Below are 15154 nucleotides of genomic sequence, written 5' to 3'. Positions count from 1 at the left end.
ATCTGATTCATTCTAGTTTTGAAGACTTGATCATCACTTACAATTCCTAGACCCTTTGCAGTATACATAACATAGACAAGAAACTAGCTGGCCAGTAGTTTCCGGACTTAGATAAGAATCAAACTCCAGCTGAGTAACATTGGCTTCACTGAGAGAGCGTTTCAAATAAGGACTGCTGCTATCTAACCACAACTATTACAGGACCAAAAAGAGACAGAACAGGAAAGAGCACAATACATATCTTTGTACAACAGTATACCATAAGGGAATGATGTTTCCACAAACCTTGGAAACATTTGAAGGAGATATTGTACTAAAGAGGACTCCTTGCAGAATAACAATCTAATCTCAAAACCTTAATATAGTCCTATCACGTGACCAAGTTTGCAATTGCTGTCAGCATCACCAGTGATTGCAAAAGTATCTGTACAATTGCTTTCAACTGTACTCCTCACTGACTCCATTCACAAAGCTCACAAAATCTCATAAATTCTTTTAGCGAGAGAACTTTAACGTGGCATAGATACCATGGTTAATGAAGAAGGTAGTGAATTTGACTCCTTGTTATTAGCTGCATTTCATGCTGCTCATCAATAATGTTCCACAAAACAATTAGTCTTTTTTTTATTCACAGAAAGCGGTTCATGTATTGAAAAGACACAAAAAATATCTCAATCTTAGAGCTGACAGGATCACACACTATTATTTCAAATAATCCCAGAAGCTGGCTGAAGCTTCAAAATAACCTCCGAAGAAGAATCACCAGCCATTTCTTTAGCTGTTCATTCTTTCGGAGATGTGTTAAGTGCGTCTTGAGACATTTCTCATATAGGAACTGTGCTAATTAGCAGGTCATCCAAAAAGCTCGTTTGATATATGATTCTTCTGTCACTTTTAGATTCCAACCTCTCAACTTTTCTTGTTTCTCTATCTTATTGATATCACCGTGGCATTTGTTAATCTGAACTTTCCTCTTCTTCCCTCTAAACTACAAACACTTGCTCTTTCCCACACTCTAAGCAGGCTAAGCTATTCCTGAGATTGATGTACTTTATATTGACAGAGTCCCCAAAGGAGAATTCTCCATTCATCATGACGGATGTTATCTGCATTGATCACAGAGAAAGAAAATCAAGATTTTTTTTGGCAACACAAGCCTTTCGCTGCTAGTGACATTTTATTCCACATTTATACAATTGCATCAAATAATTTTATGACTGAGGGCGGAATCGTCCCAGATTTGCATTAAGTCGTTTTACCCGCCAGCTGAAATGACGGATTTTCATGCCATATCATATCCCCTCGAACTCATGTCCTCATCATGTCCATGGCTCTGCTTACCACACAAACATTCCATGCAGTGCCATGTGTCCTGCTCACACTCTCTCCAACTATTTTCATGCAGGAGAAGCCTTCTCACATCAGCAGGAAGAGGTCCCAGACCAGGGGGGTGGAGTGGCCCACACTAGGCCCCTCACTCACTTTGAGGAGCATGCCATCGCGCTGACTGGTGAGGGCATGGACCGTGCCTCTGGTAATGGTGAGGTTGGTGGCGAACACGCTCGCGAGGATCCTGCACCGCATCATCCCTCTCTCAAGGCAAATGTGAGTGCTCTCTCCCCTGCTTTTGACTCTGCTGCCATGGACTACTTATCCCTACTTTGGTTCACAGGGAGCTCTGCCAAGCGACCGACTCCCTCAGCCAACCAGTGCTAACTCCCTGGCACTCGGCGGACTGCTGGGGATCAGGCATCTGTGAGGTTTGAGTCAGATGATGAGTTCCTAGATTTGGCCTTCCAATTCATCCTGGAGAGTCAGCAGGCGGCGTGGGAACATCACACAGAGCTGATGGAAGCCCTCAATAGAGCGGCATGTGAGTCAGAACAGTGCGTCTGCCTCCCCTCTGATGCAGTGGTGCCCACAGGTGCATGTATCGAGGTATCCATGGGGAGGATGGCGGACGCCATGGAGACCCTGGTCCAGCAGGACATTGAGATGTGTGCAGACCTGTACCCTATTGTGGGAGCCATGGGCGAGTTTTTGCAGTGGCAGTGCAAGAGGGAAATGAGGGACCTTGACGTCCGTCCAAGTGCTCCTTCCTCTCAAGGGGTCAGACCAGGACCCCTGAGCGCCCGAAGGGAGGAGGAGCGGCAGCTGAACACCCCTGGGTCATCCACTCAGGGATCTCAGAGGCTGTCCTCTCCCTCCGAGTCCCCTTTGCCTGTGAGCCCCTTAACCTCATCCTCTGTCACCGCAAGGGGAGCAGCTGGTGAATGAATGATTCTGGGGGGATGTGTGTGTGTGTGGCACGACCTTTTGGAGCCTCATGCAAGCACTCTCCCACGCATGCAGTTCCTTCACATGTCATACTCACCTCAATGTCCTGAGTGTTTTGACTTCTGCCTGCTGGGGTTCTCTTTCAGTTGTCCATCTGGGGGTGACCTGCATCTCCGCCCACCCACTGATCGCACTCCCATGCAGCACCTTGCCGACCATGGCTGCCGTTTCACTTTCAATTTAGACAGCATGGTTTGGATTTGCATTTTCGTCAGCTCCTCCATCTTTTCCCGTCCCCCACAGTCACCCATTTCCTTTCCCCCATCAATGTCGACCCCCCTGGCATCACCTTCCACCTCCCCTCCATGACCTACCAGCCACAACCCTTTTCCTTCGGGAATGTCCAGGTGAACATGCACGTTCCCTTCCTTCCTGAAAATCCCACCCCCATCCACGTTCACCTCCCCAGCCTCCCCTTTCCCACCTTCTGCTTTCGGGTCCCCACTGAACTTCTGCAATTAAGTTCAGGACATTTTGAAAGAGTGCCAAGATTCCTAATGGCAAGCGTTTGGAAATGCATCTGCATGCCCTGCGTGCTCATTAAAAAGCCAGCTCGCCAGAATTAAGTTCCCCTTCCCAAATTAAGTTAGCGGTGAGTGAGAAATACGTGCCTTCGGATTTCCAAAGGCATATAAAGTGATGTGCAGCAGGCGAGGTAGCCAATTTGCTGGAGTTGGCGTGAGCAGCCACCCCCACTAGAGCTGTACTTTGAATATCCTGTCTTGCATTCTTAATTAGCACTTTTCTCAGACAAAGACCACCACCTTCAACACCTCTTTGACCCTTTTGTCTCTGACATCTTTTGATTATCTGCTCACACCACACCCTCAATGTGTCTCTTCCCCCCCACCCACCTTAAACCAATTTATATTTCTCCCTTGTTGAAACTATGCTTCAGTTCTGCTGAAGGGCCATGAGGGCTCGAAACGTTGACTGATTTCTTCTCCGCCGATGCTGCCAGACTTGCTGAGTTTTTCCAGGTAATTCTGTTTTTATTTTGTTTTGGATTTCCAGCATCCGCAGTAGCTTTTAGCTTTTTGTTTTTATCACTGTTTTTTCCTGTTTGGGGAGCATTGCCCAATGAGGTGATGATCAGGTGGAAATAGTCATAATGGTTCATCAATCTGCATATCCTAAATTGCCAATTTTAATAGTGACGCTGTGGAAGGCTAGCATTTCGCAGTCAGGAGCTTCCCCACAAGAAAGTTGGAGTAAGAATTTCTTGCAGGTGACTTTACCGGTGGCAATAGTAGAGATCACATGACATTTTTGCTGGGCACAGCGCATGACAAAATGACCCAAAAAAGTGACGGAGACAAAACAACTTTAAGTGGGTGTCCCTTCTCCAAGTAATTTCACGCACAGATTGTAAGCATTAGGTTTGGAATTGATTTATTTTAGAAGCTGGATTCATATGAACCATCTCTAATTGGTAAAGAGAAAATCAGGATGATTTTTTATCTTCACCTATAAATCAATTCAAATATGGTTTGCATTACTTCAAGACCAGTTGGGAATAAAATTGGTTTAGGCAGTCCTGCAAATTGGATAATAGCCAATCAGAAATTTTCTTTGCACCTCACCCAATTTTCCTTCTCATTGAAATAAACGCACTTGCTAATTTCACCCCCACCTGAATTGCCCTCAGTTTTCCAGTACAATGTGACTTACATAATTACAAAATCTTCAGGTGCAAGCTCAGGTTCTAGGAACAGCACATCTGGAAGGAGCAGAACATTATGTGTAAGACATATTTGAAGGGAAGGTGATAATTAAAATGGTTATCACAGGAGTTGGGAGGGGGGGTTGGGGCAGAAAAGTTAGAAGGTGCTCGAGAGTAACGAAAAGCATTTTAACCAACCAGCAAACTTTGCCAAGTCTGACGTGGCAGCTGCTGATAAGAAGTGGCAGGGCAGGGCGAAGGGAAACGGATTGTTGGGTGCAGGCACAATTATGCAGGCTAGTGACAATGCTAAAGTCAAGGTAGTGCTGCTGGCAATGTCAGGGGAGGTTGCTTTCAGTGCAACTTCACAGCACCAGCCACATAACTCATCATTCCAGCCTGCTAAAAATAACATGCAGCCCAGTTTAAGGCTACAGCTGACCAATGCTGTGCCTACACATCTGCAAACTCTACGTTGCATGACAGCTGACCCCAATCTCCAACCCATCTTCCAATCTCTCCCTCATCTCCCCCAAATTGCTACCACCTTCGACCCTGCCAACAACGTTCTACCCAACCCCATGATTTCTACTCCTAACATGCTCTAAACCTATTGTTCAAGGGTGTAGCCTTTTCTGGAGCGTTCCCTGCCCAACAGGGGGCCAATCCAGTCAATCAGGCTGACTTCCAAGCATGGATCATGTGCAAAAAGACAGCACGCTATGGAGTTAAAATTCCACGGCATTCGGGGAAACCAGGATCACAAATTGTCTCTCCCTCCTGCACCAAAACATGACCCCAGTAAATATCAGGATCCGTCTCTCAAAAGCACATGTTCCCATTGGAAAACAAGAGAGAAATGACAATAGTCTTTAAAAAGTCTACCCTTTAAAAGTCTGTAGGCCATTTGAAAGCCTACCTGTGGAACATCTGCCCTTACTGTTGTTTTCATGGTTCTGTTGGAGACTTGGAGCTGAATTTTCGAGGCCCCTGAAGATGGGAATGGGCATGGGGAGCCCTGAAAATGCCAGTGCCAGGTGCCATATCAATTTCAAAGTGCCAACCCTGGCGCTGGCAATGGTGAACAGCTTGGGGTTGGGGGGAGGGCAGATCAGTAATCTTGCTCTCATCCCCATTAAGGTCAATTACACTCATTAAAAGCCTCATTTAGTGCTTGTGGAACAGGAATGGTGGGATATTTAAAGGGCTGGACAGGTTTTAGAAGCTGTTTCAGAGCAGCTAAGGGGAGGTGGGCACAGAGAGTCAGTCATTGCTGCCCCAGGGCATCAATCCAACACCATAAGACAGTCAGCAGTGCAAAGGGGTACTGGGTACTTAGTGCTGCGCAGGTAGCCGGGAGTGTGCCCAGGCTTTGAACATGTGCGGCACCCTCTTGGTATCACAGGGCAAGGCTCCCAAGGACAATTGCCAGAAGGAAAGTTCCAGCTGGCAATGGAGGTGTGACTGTCAGATTTTTGGACCCCATGCAATGAGGGGCAACAGCTTTCACAGAAAGGGCACCAGGAGGGCACAGAAAAGGAAAAGAGGCACAGGAAGGCAACAGAGGCCAAGCCCTTAACACAGGATCAGCTGCCAAAGGCGTAGTGACCTGGAGATGACCAATAGCCAGAACCACAGGAGACAGTGAGTTTCCAGGCAGATTGTCACAGACATCTGCATCCTCATTGTCAAAAACCTCACACCTCGCAGCACAGTTCACCATATCCAACCAGTGGCCATAAAAGTCACTGTGGCCTGGAACTTCTGCCTCCTCTCGAGGATCTTCTGTGGGCCTTAGTGGCATCTCAAAAATAGCTACATGCCACTCCATCTTCCTGGTCACTCTGGTCCTCTTTGCCAAAGCTGGATTCCTTTAACGACAAATCTGGCCTCACTGAGACAGAGAACATTGAGTTTTTCCTCCATCTCAAGGTTCTGCCAGGTACAGGACATCAACAATTGCACCCATGTGGCCATCAAGGCACCCAGTGATCAACCAGTGAGATCCATCAACAGGAAGGGCTTCCACTCCCTCAGAGTCCAACTAGTTTACAATCACAACAAGATCTCACTTTCCTGGCAGATGCCATGACTCCTTCATCCTCTGCCAGTCCAGGCTGCCTCAGATCTTTACCTCCAACCCCAAAGTGTGTGCATGGACCCTAGGGGACAAGGGAGATCCCTTGAAGCGATGGTTGCTGGGAATCCCAGAGAGAGGCACAGAGACAAAACTACCAATGGAACATGCTCAGTAGGAAAGCCATTGAGCATGCCATTGAACTTCTGAAGATGCCATTCCAGTGTGTGGACTGGTTGGGTGGTGTCCCCAATACACTGCTACAAAGGTCTCAGCTTTTGAGGTAGAATATTGTGCTCTCCATAAAATAGCCCTCAAGAGTGGTATGGACTTTGAGAACGATGAGGCCCTGGAAGGAGACAGCTTACAGGGAGCAGAGCAGGAGCAGGAAGTGAGAGGGCAGGAGGGACAAGAGGTGGAGGGTGAACAGAGAGGTACCCCTCCTGCACGATGAGGTGACCTCCTCCTGCTGTACTCCAAGAAAAAGGTCTTCTTCCTCTCCCTCACAGCTCCAGTGCAGGTTCTATGTTGCTAACTCCAGGGGCCCATCATCAGCTTGGGACTCAGCATGGGCAAGGCCTCTCACAGTTCTCCAACTGTCAGTGCTCACAGCTATCACAGCCTTTGTCAGCTGCTCAGTTTAGTGATGTGCTTACCAGCTTGTTACACTGAATCTAATCACAAACACATACTCAGTGATGTGAGGGTATCTGCACTGATGGAGGGCGTGGGACAATGATGTGACAGTGCACCCTCTGAGGATTTCTTCTCCTCCTCAGCAGTGGACTGCGGGCCCCCAATCTTTCTGGATGATCATCCATCAGGAGTGTTGAGATCTACATGAGAGAGCACTAACATCTAGGGGTTAAGGGCTTCACATCTCCTCATCCCAACCATGATTGCTATGGAGCTCCATGTGTCCAGAGATGGACAGATGAGCACTATGCCTCCTCACTCTCCTCGGCTGACACTCCTGACTCGCCATTTGCAATTTTGCGGTCCACCCAGCCAGTTTCAGGGTTTCCTCCTCTACCAGTGTCAAAGTGTGAATATTGGGGTTGCCTCCATCAGTCTTCACTTGCTCCTTGTCATTGTGGGCCCATTTCTCCTGCAAGCCAAAGAGGGACACCATTAGTTTTCCCACAAATGCTAGCACAACACTTATCCAAGTGGTGGCTCTTTGGCCAATGTTGGGAGCTCCCAAATGCCTGCTCTCTGAGTCTCCTCTCAAGAGGCATGGTGGGGGTCAGCAACGATAGAAGACTGACTATTGCTGAGGTGCCACCATATCTGAAGGGATATGCTGACACTTTCCAGTGTCTGGGTGGTCACTCCTTCCCTTTGGAGTGCACCATTCTGTATTGCCACATGCAAGGCCCAAAGAGGAGAATGGTATGGAGAGCTCACCCTGGCACAGTGGAGGCGGTCATTGGCCCATTGTGACACTGCAGCAATGTTTGCGGAGGGGGTAGAGGGTTGACCTCTCCATCGCTGACCTCTGCTGCTATCTCTATACAGGCTTCCCTGGTCAGGTGGGAATGTATCTTCCTACCAACCTTTGGGAAGTGGACCTTCTTCCTAGCCATTTCAGCCTGGAGGAGAATCTGCAGCGAGGTGTTGCTGAACTGGGACCACACAGAGGTAGCAGCCTCCCATTTCACCCTGTGGGTCCATAGTTGAGCCACAGGAGTTCAGGTGCTCTCAGTGTAGCCACAGAGGTGGAGAAGTCCAGAGTGTAGCCACTGGGGTGGAGGAGTCAAGAGTGTAGCCAAAGGGTCCTTCAGCATTGCTCTGCTGAGGCAATCCTGAGGAACAGCCTTTTAAAGACAGCACCAGAACCTACCTTTTAGTTAGGTGTTGCCGAGATCGGTGTCTCCTGGGCCATCCCTATCTATACATTGAATGGGCCCCAAACCTCCAGGCCATTTACTGGCTGGCAGCAATGCTACCTGTTCTGACATTGAGTCCTTCTGCCTTGGACTCTAGATGTGGGACTTGGATCTTAGACAGAATGTAGACATACTCTGCTATCTGCTTAACACTTGTTTTTTAGTACTACATCTAAACAAGTCACAGAGTAGGCACATAGTTCCTCGGCATGATTCCAACTTTTCTCTTGAGAGTCTAACAAATGACTGATTAGCGTCAGTGGTACATCATCATCCACATCATACATTTAACATATCCTATCTGTTAACCCTTTATGCTACACCTTCCCCCAAGTATACTATCCTACTTTTTAACAATATCATGAAACTATGTCTTTAACTATTTACCTTACATTTCTGTTACTCCCTTTTTATGACTACAAATTCTACTCAACACCAACTCCCACTCTTCCTAGACATTGATGAGGAAGAATCCCTTGCAGTACTGAGTGAACTCTTGGAGTTCGAGGTCCTAGAGAATGATTAATCTTTCCTGCTGATGAATGTATCTTATGACGTCTCTATTGTCTTTTTAGAAGAACCAGCTGTGCTTTTAGCGGCTGAGCAGCATTCAGATCTTAGTTCCACTGAATCTACCCATGTATTGCCTACTTTATCTCTCATTGTCCATGAAGGGTCTTCCAGAGAGATTGCTTTGCCTGAGTCCAGCTTAGAATCCATAGAGGATCACATTGTTAGAGAGCTGGTACCTTCTCAGGGTGGAAGTCAATTGACACCCATACTTCAGTCCCAGCTGAAAGTCTTCTTCCCTCCAGAGCTGATTCAGGCTCATCAGGTCTTCATGGCGATGGTCACCATCTGCTGCAGTGCCTTCTGTATCTTCTGGCCTTACTTCATGAAGAACTGAGTGATTCAAAACTCCTTGTCTGCCCTGGGTCTAGTGGATGGTGTTTCTGTGAAAGAATGAGAGGAACTTACTGCTGAGTGTATAAACTTCCTCAGCTTCTGCAGCCTGAACTTCCACTGTTCCTAAGTAAAAAATTGAAGGTTATTGCATGAAAGACAGTGAGACATTCAAATGATAAGCATCATCTGGTTTTTCGAAGATTCCTAGAAGTATGCCAACATCACAACTCAATAAGGATGTACGTTGATTGTGAAGAACATAGAGAGAATCAACAATCTGTCACCCCTTGTAGCTAAGAGGAGCAATAATCCTGCCCTTGATTGGAAAGCCTATGCCGCCTGGACCTTGCAACTTGATGCCTGATGGATAAAGGGTTATTTTGGCGGACCAAGGAGGCATACTGGAGATAGGTAATGATGAATGTACCTGGTGAGCAGTCCCTGTCCTTGCTCTGCCTTTTTGGCTGCTTCGAGGGTCCGCAGAGAGGCCAGCGGTGGGAGTTATGGAAATTGAATTCCACACTGGGAAGGTACCAGCTCTCTAACAATGTGATCCTCTATAGATTCTATGCTGGACTCAGGCAAAGCAATCTCTCTGGAAGACTCTTCTGAAGCCAGTCAAGGTTATCTGCTGCTCCAGTATCAATTTTAAAAGAAGTATCAAAGCCTTGAATTTGGACTGTAACTGACCAGTAGTCTGGATTAAGACTCTTTACTTCTCCTGAAAACTCTGGAGAATCATCGTTTTCTAGACTTCCCATTTCTTGGAAAGAATGTGTTTCTTAAACACTTGCTGGCCTGTGACTTTAATTAAAATTGCTGGATTTGCAGAAACGCTTGAAATGCCCAGTTTTGCCACACTGGAAATATTCTGCACACCCTGCTGTGCAGTCTTGGCATCTATGCTGGGTTTTTGCACCACAACGCAAACATCTCAAAATGGCTGTCATCGTGGAGTTTCCCGCCCTTTTGATTTGTTTGACGGGCTTTCATATGAGTGGGGCCGCTGCCCTTGGGCCTCCCCAATATACAGAGTCATGTGAAGGCTCTGAGTCACCAAGAATTATCGCCCGATTAAATGCTGTTATCTCAGCTGGCCTTACATACTGGACCGCTTGATCCAAAGTAAGATCATCTTTGGTCTGCAGAAAGTCGGAGAGCTTTTCATCCTGGACGCCCATGACTATGCGATCATGGATTAGCTTCAGCGCCCCATATCTGCAAGAACTAGCTAGGCGATATAGGTCGGCTAGGATTAATTCAGTCGATTCCCAGGTCATTGTGAGCGCTGGCCAAAACATGGTCATTCAATTATTAAATTTTGCTTCAGACTAAAATTGGTGTCAGAGGCCTTAATAATGGAATCAAAATTTGCAGCGGATTCCTGCGCACCCTGCCTTAGGAGGACATCATCTGCTACTGGACCTACTGCATAAAGAAAGCAACTAACTTGAAGCTTTGACTTTTTTCCGTGACGATTGGACGCTACTTGACCAGAGAAAATGGTGTTTCCATAACTCCTACCGCTGGCCTCTCTGTGGGCCCTCGAAGCAGTCAAACAGGTGAAGCAAGGACAGGGACTGCTCACTAGGTACGTTTATCATTACCTCTCTCCAGTATGCCTCCTTGGTCCGCCAAAATTTCTCAAGCTGCTTTCAAAGCTTCCTTCAAAATCACCAATGTGTCCTTTACATCAATATCACCATGTTCTGAGATTGGGTCCTTCTGCTGGATTCTAAGCATGGGACTTGGTCCTTAGACAGACTGTCAACATACTCTGGTATCTGCTTAACACTTGTTTATTAGTACTACATCTAAAAGGTCACAGAGTAAGCACATAGCTCCTAGGCATGATTCCAATCTCTCTCTCTCTCTCGAGAGTCTAACACATGACTAACTGATGTCAGTGGCAGATTATCATCTATGCCATATATTAACATATCCCATCTGTTAACCTTTTACACTACAGTACCCACTTGCAGTGCTGCGCCATGCATATCAAATTTGGCGCCTTGTCCTAAGAAAGAAAAATGGAAATGTGTCAGTGAGTTTACTGCCATCTGTTTGGGCAACGTGTATGTCATGGTTGAATAGCTGGCAGTGTGCGCCAGCTGTGAGATGTGGGTGTGAGCACAATGCTAAGTGTGTGAGAGTAAGGTGAGGCCTAAGGCATGGTTAACAGGGATTGTTGGTAGGTGATTAAAGTAGGTGAGCTGAATTGAGCTACAAATTAGGCTAGTGGGTCAATTGTAAGAAAGTGGCATTTGAGATTGAATTCACTGACTTTGACTACTTGTGTGAGGTCATTGAACTTCTTTCTGTACTGCATGCAGGTCCTTGGGGCTACATTATTTGCATTGACAGCGATGTCTGTCTGGTCCCACTGCTTTCACAAAGTTTGTCTGGTAGGCCTCCTGGGCTTTTGTTATTGGAGGACCTCCCTGCTTCTATCCACCTTTTGCACCAAGCCCCCAATTACTGTGTCTTGGAACCTTGGAACCCTAACCTCTGCTCTGTTGCACGCTGTTCATTCTTCATGCAGATCAGCCACAGTTCTCCAGCCACTTCCAGTATCTCCAACAGCCCGGATGCCCCATTTAAGAGTTACAGGCTGGCTTTAGGTGGTGCTAGCCTCACACAAACTTGGGCCCCTACAGAAGCGTGCAGCTACTCAGCAGCATGTATTTAGTGCTGGGCTGCACGTCACTATCAGCATGAAGTTCATGTGTTACCTGCATCAGAAGGAGCCAGTGAGGGTTAATCACGCATCACAATCCCCTCTTCGGTTTTTGGGGCCTATTTCCCCCTAGCCTTTAAATGCACCATCAGTAATGAGACTAAATGCTTAGTTTATCTTTAATAAAGGGTTTCACTGAAAATAATTCTTAGATATGTTAAGAAAGCAAAAGATACCATTCAAGATATTTTTAATCAGACATTAGTGTCATTCATCTGTAAACCAGATAACCACCCTCTGGGCTGCAGCAACTACACCGGTTCCCTATTAAGTACAGGCCACCGGGTTATTGGTAAATTACTAGCTAATAGGTTGAAGCTTGCTGTCCCTCGAGAAGTTTATTGATATTTTTGTGTTGGGTCGATAAACTGTAGACATTGTTGCTATTGTGTCCCTTAACCCAGAACAGATCTTTGATAGAGTAGATGATTATTTCTGTGCTATTTCTTGTAGCTATTTGCTTTGGAAGGTTAATTGATTGAATAGATTTTTATCTCTCTGTCAGACAATAAGCCATGGCTTCCCCCAATGGAGACATGTCACAATCCTGCAAACTGAATGGGGAATCAGCTAGTGCTGCTATTATTTCACCTTTAGTACTATGGGTATGGAAAAATATATAAAAATAGAAGATTGGAAGATGTTCTTTTTGATTAAATGTTTTCTTTTTTTCTCTTAGCAGATTCAGAATCTTTTGCTTAATTTATTGGTGCATAATTGTAGTAAAAGAGTAAAGCAAAGGCAGGGAATGTGACTGTTTAAGTCTATTATGCTCTGTTTCTCCCTGATTTCTGCTATGCTACGCCTCACCTATTTTAAACTATGAAAATCTATGTCTGTGGTAAAATTAGCTATGGCTTTTGATCAAAAATATTGAATGACTCTTGTGCCGAGATTTCAGAGCTTACATTTTGACTTTACTAGAACCATGTAAACTATGATTTCCTTCCCAAGAGGCTGACTTTTCTCCCTTTTAATATTGAAGTAATAATTTGAATGAAGCAGCAACTGTTGGGGCCAATTGGCACTGTCTGAGAGCAATTATTGTAGAGAGCACTGGAAGTGTGTTCTCCTATGCTGACATCTTTGGCACCCAACTTCCTCAGGGGTCTTATTGTAGATAAGAATGGAATATTTTAGACATGCTCTTCGGCATAGGACCAAGCTGAAAAGGAAGGTTACGTACGGCTGGACCTTAAAGGAAACAGCATCATTAAAGGGGCAGGTATTGTCAAAACAGAATTTGATTTTTTTTTGGGTGAAGGGTCCAGATGTTGATCTGGACACCTCTCAGACTAGTAATATGACTGATGTGTGCAAAACGTTGTGATTTGCATGTCAACAGTCTTCATATCAACATTCGAACATATGAATTAGGAGCAGGAGGAGGCCATTCGTCCCCTCGAGCCTGCTCAGCCATTCAATAAGATCATGGCTGATCTGACTGTGGCCTCAACTCCACATTTTGCCTACCCCATGCATATTTAAGTTTTCCACCTCCTGCCTCTGAGTTTTGTGCTGCAGTTCAGTCTTGGAGGGAGCTGATAAGACAGCAACGTCACCATTGCCAGGCATTAGGTGGAGGAATTGGGAAAACAAGTGTGTTAGTGGTAGACAATAGGAGGTGGTAACCTGCCAGGTTTCACCTTTTATTCCAGGCTGTATGTGGTGGTTGTACAGAGAGAGTGAAGAATCCTATTCTGTTGTAGGGAAACAGTTGTTAATATATCAAGAGACAGCCAGGCACTTTATTTCAGTAGCCATTAAGGGAGTTTGTGGTTGTTTCCCCTCATCTACCTCTAAATAAACCATATTACAAAAGAGATATGGCTGTGGGCTTAAATACTGTGTAACAACATTCTGCAGCAAGACCAAGAGACGCAAAACTCTTACTTGTTCAAAAACAAAGACTTATCTTGAAATACTACTCTTTTCCTTAGGACAGAGAATTGCAGTTATTAATTAAGCTAACTGAAAGAACTCACATACTTACTGGTCTATGCTCCCTCAAAATCAGAAGCTGTTTACACTGGTATCTAGCCTGATTCCAACATGCTGGCTGTGTACTCCTCACATAAACATCAGTGCTTGCCAAGTTTACACTGTATCCACAGTTAGGTACCACTGCCAACAAATGCATAAGCAAAAAACAGCCCTGATGATAACTGGTGGATAGATGCCAGAGGCATCACTGACATAATTTAATTAACATTTACACCACCACGGCAACAGTAAAGATTAGCACAATGCCAACTTTAGAGTTATGGTGCCTAGCCATTTATTCTGACCAGATTCCAAGATCAAAGCAATAATAATTCCATGGATTGTGAGGTAAGGGTTGATGTCTATTTCACTATGGTGTTTCCATTTTATTTCCAATTCTTATGCTAGCTTTTAGTTTACCAACCCTCAACACTCCATTTGTCATAATAAAGGCATATCAGGAATGAACATACAAAATTGGCAAGCAGGAATAAACCAGCTGGTCTATCAAGCCTGCTCACACCATGATGATTGGAACATCATGACTAAAACTTCTTCCTTCCCCAAATTAATTAAAATTTTTCAAGATCTTAGCTATGGAACACAGACTAAATATATTTGAGTACATCATGCACATATACTCACATATAGGCAAACATCCTAAACATCTAAACAATGTGTACATATGTGTATAAGCTATGCCTAAACATATCCGCATTTTATAATATAATCTAGAGTCTTGAACATAAAAAGATATCAAACCTCTGCGCTTGAAAGCTTGATATACAAAATAATATTGGAATAAAATGTTTTGCCAATGGATAATGGTGAGAAGGTTTCCTTTGTGTGCTATGTGTAACTTAATTGTTAACCTATTTAGAGGAACTCTCCTGCTATATAAAGATGTTCAACAATTTAACAACTAGCAGAAGTCAATGAACAAATTGGTAGGATAGATGAATTTGTTCAGAAGCAAAACAGCAATTAGATCCAAAATTTTCATTATAGTCAAAAAAGCACAAAATCATGTAGGAAATCTCAAAGCTTTAAATTATTAAGTTTCTATTGACAACTGTTATATATATATATGATCCCATGGTATTTTCAATTAATCAGACATAGATTAACCTACCAATGATTTGCGTGATTCTAGTTTTATTAAATTTAAAATGGATTAACCTGGCTTCACTGGTCAAGGGGTGCCCTAAGGTTTGGACATATCGCCTTGTTAGTTTGACCCTAACCTTTTTACACAGAGCTATCTATTGACCTGTTGAATGAGGGCTTTCATTTTACTGCCCCAAAGGTCACCTGTTTTCTCTTGATATAATGCTGCACGTTGGTAAAGAGCTAATGATCTAGTCAGGACAGACTCGACTGAGGAACTTTACTGATCCAACGAGCCACGACTGATAATGATTTCTGTTATCTATTTTATGTATTTATTGTATTAGCACTTTCTCAACATTGACTGTGTGGATGTTGAGTGCAGGTGGGCAATCTATATGTTGAATTAATCTGTCTGATTTCCCTGTTTTGTTCCTTCTGTAACACACAAAAAA

The sequence above is a fragment of the Cetorhinus maximus genome, chromosome 12 (assembly GCF_964194155.1).
Source record: "Cetorhinus maximus chromosome 12, sCetMax3.hap1.1, whole genome shotgun sequence".
Taxonomy (NCBI): domain Eukaryota; kingdom Metazoa; phylum Chordata; class Chondrichthyes; order Lamniformes; family Cetorhinidae; genus Cetorhinus; species Cetorhinus maximus.
This window is presented reverse-complemented; position numbering follows the sequence as displayed.